Genomic DNA, 9,885 nt, shown 5'->3' on the forward strand with positions numbered 1-9,885 from the left:
TACTATAAAACTTGATATTTAATTATATCTGTCAGTACAGCATTCTTGTCTGATAGGTATATATTGCATTGTTTTGATTGCAAATTGTTTTACATATGTCTTTCCTTTAATTATATTATAAATTATTTCATTAAAAGAAAGAAAACACATCCTTCTGTGTATTTTTTATATCATCTCTCTATGTAGAGACTGATTTGGAATTACTATATGTTCGGCATTTCAAGGCATTTTTCTTCCCTCTTTTTTGAAAGTCTGGGCACAGAACCAAAATATATTTTCCAAGTTCCTTTCATTTTGGTAGGGCTCTGTGACTATGTTCTGGCCAATGGAAATGATATATACCACTTCCAGATACAGTTCATAAAACCTCACACACAAGTCTTGATTCTTCAATTTCTGCTACAATCTTGAAGGTCAGTTGTTAAAGATGATGGCTTCAAGAACTGCATCTGAGTCACCCCCTAGAGGAGACCCACCCTGCTAAGTCACTTAAGCATCTGCCAACACAACAACATCTGTACTGGATTTTGTGGGGGGGTGGTAAGAAGTACAACTTTATTTTGTTAAGCCCATGATCTTTGTTAAAGTGGCCTACTTCAGTTATTTTGTTCAGAGACATGACAAGAACATAAGCCTATATTAAAAGAGCTTGAAGTCTAGGTACATTTTTTAAATGTAATAATATATCTTTAAGTTTTTATGTTTCTAAACTGTAATTTACCATTATAAAAACCAGTATAATCTTCAAAATGAAAAATGTCATAATCAATAACCTCTTCAGATTGGTTTTACCTTAAAAACTCTGTGGTTCGGGGCTGGGGATGTGGCTCAAGCGGTAGCGCGCTCGCCTGGCATGTGTGCGGCCCGGGTTCGATCCTCAGCACCACATACCAACAAAGATGTTGTGTCCGCCGAGAACTAAAAAAAAAATAAATATTAAAAATTCTCTATCTCTCTCTCTCTCCTCTCTCTCTCCTCTCTCACTCTCTCTTAAAAAAAAAAAAAAAAAAAAAAAAACTCTGTGGTTCCACATATCAATCATAACTACACATGTATTCCAAAAATATGGAACATATTCCCAAAATATGGTAAGTGTATTAAAAGTTATTAATGGACATACTTTTTTAAATTTGGTAAATATGGCTCAATTTCATCACAAACAAACCAAAAGTTTTTTCCATTTCCATTAAGTTCTAAATAAATGCTTATTCGTGTATAAAGAGTATATTGTGAAAATGTAGGTGGCGGGGGAGATGGAGCGGGCAGCATAGTGATCATTTTTCTATTTTGTTAACCCTTGGCATTAAGTGAAAAGCAGAAAATGGCTTGACTTCTACTAAGTATTGTCACTGCCAAGCAGTGTTTTCAAGTGAAATCTCAGAGTATATTCTTCATGCTTTCATTTTTTGAAAGCTTAGAATCCATTTGAAATGGAACCTTTTATTCTTGTCAGCTTAATGGTGAAGAGGGCAGGGTCCAGGAATTGAATGTGTCCTTGACAAGCAGGAAGAGAGCAGCAGTGGTGTTTGAGATGCAGCACGTATCTGCCTGTGCCAGCACACAGCTGTCATGGGCCTTTCGCTGGGAAGAAAAGACCAAGATTGTGATCATAACCTTGAATTATCCTCACCTGTGCTAGTGCTGGGCCATCTTCCTTTCAGACTACTTATGAATTTTACATAGAAAAAAATTATATTTATCAAGAGGCAGGAAAGCATAATTTTACTTTCTTCTCAGAGAAGGTTCATTCTTTTTAGCATGATTTTCAAACATGAAGTGCATTCATCTTTGTATCATGATTATATTTCAATTTCACAGATTGAGTTAAAATGGTATTATTTAATAATCTATATGAATTTGTCAGATTTTGTGTGAATTTTAGACCGGAAGACCAATGTAGACAGTATTTTGTTTTTCATTGCAAAATTCCTTTTAATTGCTGTTTTTTTCCTTTTGTTTAATTCTCCTTAGTTTTTATATAGTCTTGTGCCTCTTTTTCACAATCTAACTTCCTTCAATGTGTTCCACAAATCCCACAGTTGTAGAAGTACTGCATATGTGTGTGTGAGTACCTTTCATATCATTTCATAAAGATTTAATGAGTATTCCCTACTTGCCCATCAATGTGCTAGGTGATTGGGTCCCCAGAGGTAAGCAATACTAACTCTCCCTATCTGCATAAATTTTATCATCTATAGGAGAAATGGTTAGTAAAATAATAATAACAACAACAACACAAATAAAATCAAATAAGTCACGGTGCAGAATGCTATGATTGCATTTATTTCAAGAAAGCAGTTAATTTGGCCGAACAAGGAAGATCAGAGAAAAACTTCCTTGATAATAAACACAAGTTAACATTTCTGAAGAAGCAGGAAGAGCATGTGGGAAAACTACAGCAACAAGTGCAAAGGTCCTGTGGCAAGGCCCAGAATGGTATATTGGATTGCAGAAAACAAGCCAGTGGGACTAGAAGAGAGACTAGAGGGAATTTCAATTTAAATTCAATAGAGATACCAGCTGAGACCAAGTCAGTTAGAAGAGAATAGACCATGATAAGAAACTTAAGTCTTTATCTTAAGAGCAATGGTGAGCCACAAAACAGATTGAAGACAGAGGGTGGTATGGACAAGATTCCCTTAGAAAAAATATGTAGAGCCATTTTCCCATCCGCGTGGCTATTCATTTCTTTCTAAAGCAGACTATAATCACCTCATAGATATAAATAAAAATCTTTGCTTGACTCCATTATCTTCCAAGTATCTCATAAATGAAAAACTTAACTGGGTCTCAGGCCCCAGCTGGTATCTGAATCAGGGGGAGCCATCCTAAGCTCATGGGGAGCAGCACATCTCAGCGAACAGGAGAGTGGCATTTCCTTAAGAGAGCTGTGGATCATTTACTGAAAGTTAATGCTCAGCTGCCCTCCTGCTTGTGAGCAGTTGCATTAGCAGGGTCTCTGCTGAGCTTTCTTTAGATGTTTCAATCCTGCTGAGCTGATGGAAATGAAGTCCTTAATTTCAACTATGATCATTAACCCCCTGCTTTGTGTTTTTACAAATCATTAACATGTCTTTTGTGGTTCACTCTAAAGACTGGTCTCATGCTTAGGGAGCTGAGACTTCAGGGCCATGTGGACCTTGTACCGAAAGAGCAAATTCATGACCTGGAAGGTGATGGTCATCATTATACAAAATACATGTATGAAGATTTGAATTTGGTGTCAACATACCTTATATATAAACAGAGATATGATTAATTGTGGTATATTTGTGTATTAAGAATTGTAATGCAAAAAAAAGAGAATGTACATGTATAATGGCATAATTTGGCGTGAACATACTTTATATACAGAGTTATGAAAACTTGTGCTGTAAATGGGTAATAATGACTGTAATGCATTCCACTATTGTCATGTATGTAAAAAATTTTAAAAAAACATTGTTTAAAGCAATGAGTTAATAAATTTATAACTAAATAACTTTACATATATGTATATATAAACTGTGTTTCATAAATTAAAGCTTTTATTAAAAAAAAAACAGAGCGAATCCATGACCAATTGCAAAGACAAAACTGTGATGATCATTTAGTGCAAAAGAAAATAGAATCTCTGGCTAAAGAACACAGATGGCACTGGGATTTGTAAACTCTTGTATTGTGGAGAAGTGAGGACATCAGTTTGGTTACTATTTGGAGTGGCTGAGGAACATCACCCTATCCTGTTGCTATTGAATGAATTTAACCCCACCAAGAAGGGGAAAAAATGTTTAAAAAAAAATGTAGCACATCCCTAGCTTTATGTTCTACTTGATTTCAAAATTCATGTTTAGGGTGAACTTGTCAATATCAATTTGGTTCATCAAGAGTTCATGGCCAGACATTGTACTAACCAACTCATTCCTGCCCAAATCATCTTTTTAATAATGTGTCCCCACTCTTCTGTAATCAAAGTGATCACATAACTGGCATCACTGCAACTTGATAGTTCACCATTTGTCCAGTTCGTTCCCTCTGCACATGCCTAGCTTTCATCCCATTCCCAAGGTACCAACTTTCAAGTGCCTGAATAAGTCCAAGTGGCTGCCCAAAGACAACAGCTCCCACTTTGAACTCTGTAAATAGCAGTTAGCAGTTACAGATGTACTTTGTCGCAACACTTTTACTTTAAATCCTGTTCATTATTAGAAAGTCTTCACAAAGGACATCACTGTAAGTTTTGTTATGGATCTATCTGACTTACACTCATGAATCATGAATCAGGGTAGCCTCCCTACTACAAAATGGGTCGAGAGCTCCTACCCAGCGGTGGCAAAGTAGAAGCTTTTGTAAGCTGAAAATAAGGACCTGTAACAATAATAACAAAACTGACTACTAAACATCAGGTTACTTCAGGTTGGTTACTTCCTTAAAGGAGTAAAGCAGACAGAATTTTTATGCTGAGTCAGCTAAACTTGAATCACTCATTTGGAGGAAAAACTGGTTTGTTTTGAGATCTATCTGCTTCCTGAAAGTTGCCATTTGATAAGTGTATTGTTATGGTTTGGATATAAGATGTCCCCTGAAAAATCTCATGTGGCCATGCAGGAATGTTCAGAGGTGAAATGTTTAGATTATGGGAGCCGTAACCAATAAGTGGATTAATACATTTCATGCATTTTGGGGTGGTAGCTGTAGGCAGGTGGTGTCTGGCCAGAGGAAGTATGTCACTCAGGGCATGCTCTTAGGGATTATATTTTGTCCCTGCTTCTCTTCTCTTCTTCTTCTTCTTCTTCCTCCTCCTCCTCCTCCTCCTCCTCCTTCTTCTTCTTTTCTCTCTCTCTCTCTCTCTCTCTCTCTCCCCCCTCCCAGCCACCTCTCTCTCTCCTTCCTTCCTGTCTGACATAAACCCTACAGTTTCTCTCTGCCATGCCCTATCACCATGATATTCTGCCTCACCTTGGGCCCAGAGCAAGGAAGTCGGCCAACTATGTATGGACTGAGATGAGTTCAAAATAAATTTGTCCTTCTCTAAATGGTTCTTGTAAGGTCTCTTGGTCACAGCGATGACAAGCACACATATGCATTTAGTATGAGTGAGTTCATTTTAGTTTGCTCTGTTCTATTAGTGCCTAGTGCAGGAGCTTAGTCCAAAGCAATGACCTCACAAAATTTTTGTTTAATGGTCTCAACCCCTAATTTAATGTAATCTCCTCAATGTCAAAGATCTAGTAGAAGATTACATTTTGTGTGATTTAATGAACATATTTTAAGCTGTCTGGGTCAGAAAGAACCTTTTTAGTCTCATTGGTTTCAGGAAGAGTGAAAATTTCAGATAAATGACTTTAAATGTTAATTCTTATCTTCTTTTTTATGAGTTATGTATCTTGCCAATAAATTTAATTTCTTCAAATTGATATTGCCAGTTATTTAAATCTGCCTATATTCTGGAATTTATGAAATTTGGGTATGCATCAGGTTGGTAAAAATTTTATACTTATGTTTTATTATTTTAATACTCATAGAGGAAAAATATGAAAAAATAAGTTTTGATTGATAGACAAATTTCTGACATAGTTTTCTGTTAATTGGGCCTCACTAGGTAGGTATAGAATTTTGAAAATAATATGAGTATGAATTGTGTATTACCAAAACATCATCTAACATGAATAAGCATAATTACATTTGGACAAAAGTATAAAGAAGGAAGAAAAATGAGAAAAAAGAAAATAACATGATACCTTTATAGTTATTAACACCTAGAGCTATTTTTAGCTTGACAATGCATGTGATTTCTCTCATAAAAAAATCCTCTATTATCTCATTCTTTCCTATGAGGGACTGATTATCATATTATTTAATATCAATATTTTAAAAATGTAACAAGTGATGAAACAAGCTTCATTCACTCCTCAGGCATCAAGTAAAATTCAGGACATAATGCTTTCCTTCCACTACGAAAAAGCTCTTATGTACACTTTTATTTCATGAAATACACTTGATGGATGATCTACCTCATTTTTGAAATATATTTATTTTTCTACAATGTGCTAAAAATATCGTTAAAGCTCAAAAGCATGACAAATCACATCTATTTCTTATTTGGAAAAAGGCTCTTGCATTATCGCATTTTTACACAATTGTTATCATTCAGAACTACTTTTCCTGCTGCTGAGCACCGCTTGTTTTCATCCATGTGCTGTTTGCAGGCAGAGCTGACATTTTATTTGTTGGCTGATTTCCCATATGCAATAGCTTTGTGCATTATGCCATTTTTGACTGTTTAATAATCCAGTGTATATTTTATTTGTGACCATACTACGGGCAGGTCTTCATATGGTATCACAATACAGAAAATTCCACTGAAAGCAATATAACATAATACTTTGTAAACTGTCTTTACCCATGGAGTTTAAGTCACTTGATATAATAACATCTGCTATCCTGAAACAGAAAGATGTTACAATGTGTATTTTCTTTTTATTTTTTGATATGAAAAATGTGTGATATACATAAAATAGACATTCAAATTACATAATCCCTATGGTGTAGATTTGAAGGCACTTTAACTAGTTTCTTGCAAAATAGAGTTAAGGCTGAGGACTAATTATAACTAAAGTCAAAGATTATGCCACAGGATAGTGGCACATTTTATTGTTCTCAGTACCTTCAAATGTTCTTTCATGCATTAGAAGAGAAAATATTTGGTAGCCTGCTAATTGCTCCCTTTGCAAAGCTGACACTGAATATGAGCATGTATTCTGCAGGGAAGGCTGTTGTTTTTAAAATAAGTATACTGTGAAGACAAAACTGATCTGCATTATACTCTAATAGATTAGGGTAGAATGCTACTAGGAACTTGAACTTTGTGGGGGGGTGATACTATTTTTATTATACTTATTAATGCACACTAGCTGTACAAATTAATGAGATTCACTGTGATATTTCTATACATGCATGCACTGGGCATGGATCATGTCCATCCCTTCTTATTTTGCCATCAACCCCTTCTTCCTCAGGTCCTCTTTCCAGTCCGTCCTCTTTCAGCTCATCTTTTTTTGTTGTTTTTTTTTTTTGTCTTTGATTTGGGTCTTTTTGAAAAATGATATTACTTGGTCTCAGATTGCTTTTCTGTAGAAAGACTTAGCCTGCAATATTCCACTCTCTTCTTAGATCCTGTCTCTTTTTTTGTTTGTATGGTAGATTATATTGAGATTCAGTAGTACATACCACCTTTTTATATATTCACCAAAGTTATCTATCAATGTTGACCAAATTTCTTGAGTGTTTATATTTGACTATTTTTTGCTGAAGCCTAGGATGTTTGTAGAACATACAAAGATCAAGGATATTTCAAACAATGCTTGCTGTTTGGACCACTGAGATTAAGTTTCCCAAAAGTCTATCCAGAATATTAAGTCTATTAAGTTTCCCAAAAGTCTGTCTATCCAGTATCCTGTTGCTACTACCTCTACCCATCTGGAACTTTGACCCAAAAGCCTACTATTAAACTTTCCTGGCATGTTTGTTTACAAGAAGGAAATTTATATCAAGCAGATTTAGAATCAATAGTCTCACAAATGCATATCCAATATGCCATGCACTATTATAAAATCATATTTGATGCTCTAACATGAAAGGAGATTTGACAAAATAACCTCAAATCTCTAGGTGCCAAAATCATCAACAAAACATTTAGAAATTTTGAAAACAATAAATACTAAAATCCCTCCCAGCTTTAATTATTTCCATTGAACAGGCCACAAATTCTTCTGAGTCTTAAAAAAAGTAATGGCTATTGGACCTGGTTTCATGGAATCCATTGAATGCAAAAATGGAGACTGTAATGATTCTTGCTCATGAGAGTTCACTTGTCAAGAAAGATTTACTTGTTTTCCAACAACACTTTTCTTGTTTTTATCTGTTTTTATTTCAAAGTTCATTATAATGTTTGTAACCAAGAATAAAAGCAATTTTATTCTTTGTAATAGTCAAAATTGTCACTATGACCAGAATATTCAACTGAAGAGTATATCATAGACTGAATGAGTCATAATGATACTTACCTGAGCTCAAATAACTACTGTCTATACTCATTCAGAATGAAGTAAAAGGCTCTCAAACAGATTAATTTTAAGGGAATAAAATACCTTGTTAAATATTTATTTATTTTAATGGGTACAAGTTAAAATTATAGACATTTCTGAGAACTTCTGAATTTTTTCAGTCATATGAATTTAATTTTAGGATTCATATTGTGGTGGTGGTGTTAAACTTCATCCTTTTACTGTTGTTTTTTTTTAAGCCATTTGTATATATGTATTCCTTTTCTCTGCAACAAATGAACTGCTGCCTTGAGGGAAAATATAATATCTTCTACTATCAAATCCTTCACAATACTCCACCTTATAACATTTATTAAATATTTTGTAACTTAATTTTTGGACCATACTATGTTGAAAATTAAAACCTCAGAACTTAATTAACAGAGATAATTAGCATATCACTTTATCTTCTTGGAAAGTTCATTTCATGTCAGCTGAATGATTTCTAAAATTAAGTTAACATAAAGGATAATTTATTTCTCTGAAACTTCTTATTTATTCTCCATATTTCTTAGGTATTAAGCAGTATCAAAGTTGCAAGAAAATATTTATTGTGTTTGTTCATCAATTTGGTCATTATTTAAAAGGTTACTACCATTTAAAGAAAAAAATCACTCTAGCTAGATATGGTGGCACTTGTTTGTAATCCCAGTTACTTGGGAGGCTTAGGCAGGAGGATTGCAAATTCAAGGACAGTCTCAGCAGTTTAGCAAGACCCTGTCTCAAAATAAAATAAAAAATATGCAGAAAGTAGCTCAGAGGTAATGTGCCCCTGGGTTTAGTCCCCAATAACATACATACATGTGCAAACTGAAGTGAGCCTCATCTTAGAAACAATGCTGTTAGAAATTCTATTATGCATTCTCCTTCATTTACCACATTGTATGTACAATTAGCCAAATGTCCATTCTCTTTATTTTTTTCCAACTCTCCAGGAAAATCTCTCTTTAATGGTAACTCACAGAATAAAAGTATACCTTACCATAGTTTTAAGTGGAAAAACATAGCCATTGATATAGAGGGTTAGCTAGACCCTTTTGATGTGTTGACTTCCCAGTGAAGCTATGTACACCAGCACACCTTTAAGTGGTAGCAAGTTTTATCCTGTCTTCCTTTCTCATTACCACTAATGGACACCTTCCATATTTGACCTGACTTAGATACTTACAAAGCGCTGACAGAAAGCTTATTATATGGTGCTACTCTCTTGGCTTTGATGTTCTCTAAGCCATGCATGTGATTGCTTTTAGGGAAAATTCAAATTCCCGGTACTTTAGACATAGTAAATTCTCTCAGAGACTCCAGTTTGTGTCTTGAATCATGAAGTGTATAGAGGATATATAACAACTAAAAATTATTTCTAGATGCTGAAAATGTAGGCTATGTTTATAGCTCATATTTGCCAGTACAGTTAGAGAATTTATGCTCTTAGGATTTCAGTGAAAGTGGGCCTTTCTCTACTTTAGCCCTTTTGTCTTTCTCTTCCAATCCCTTTCAATAGAGGCAGATAAGTTCTGTTGGTAATAGTAAAAGCCCATACATCATTTTTTAATGTCATCCAATTCAGCACTTATAGATCTTATATTAAATTAGAATCTGTTAGGTCAAAGAAAGTACAGGGTAACTTGTGTGTGTGTGTGTGTGTGTGTGTGTGTGTGTGTGTGTGTGTGTGTTGCCAAGGATTGAATTGAATCCAGGGACTCACAAATACAAACCTTCACTCTACCACAGAGCTACACCTCCAATCCCAAATTAACTCTTTTAAAAAGAAAGTATAAGCAATAACATAATGCACTTAATA

Source organism: Ictidomys tridecemlineatus, chromosome 3 (genome assembly GCF_052094955.1).
Source record: "Ictidomys tridecemlineatus isolate mIctTri1 chromosome 3, mIctTri1.hap1, whole genome shotgun sequence".
Taxonomy (NCBI): domain Eukaryota; kingdom Metazoa; phylum Chordata; class Mammalia; order Rodentia; family Sciuridae; genus Ictidomys; species Ictidomys tridecemlineatus.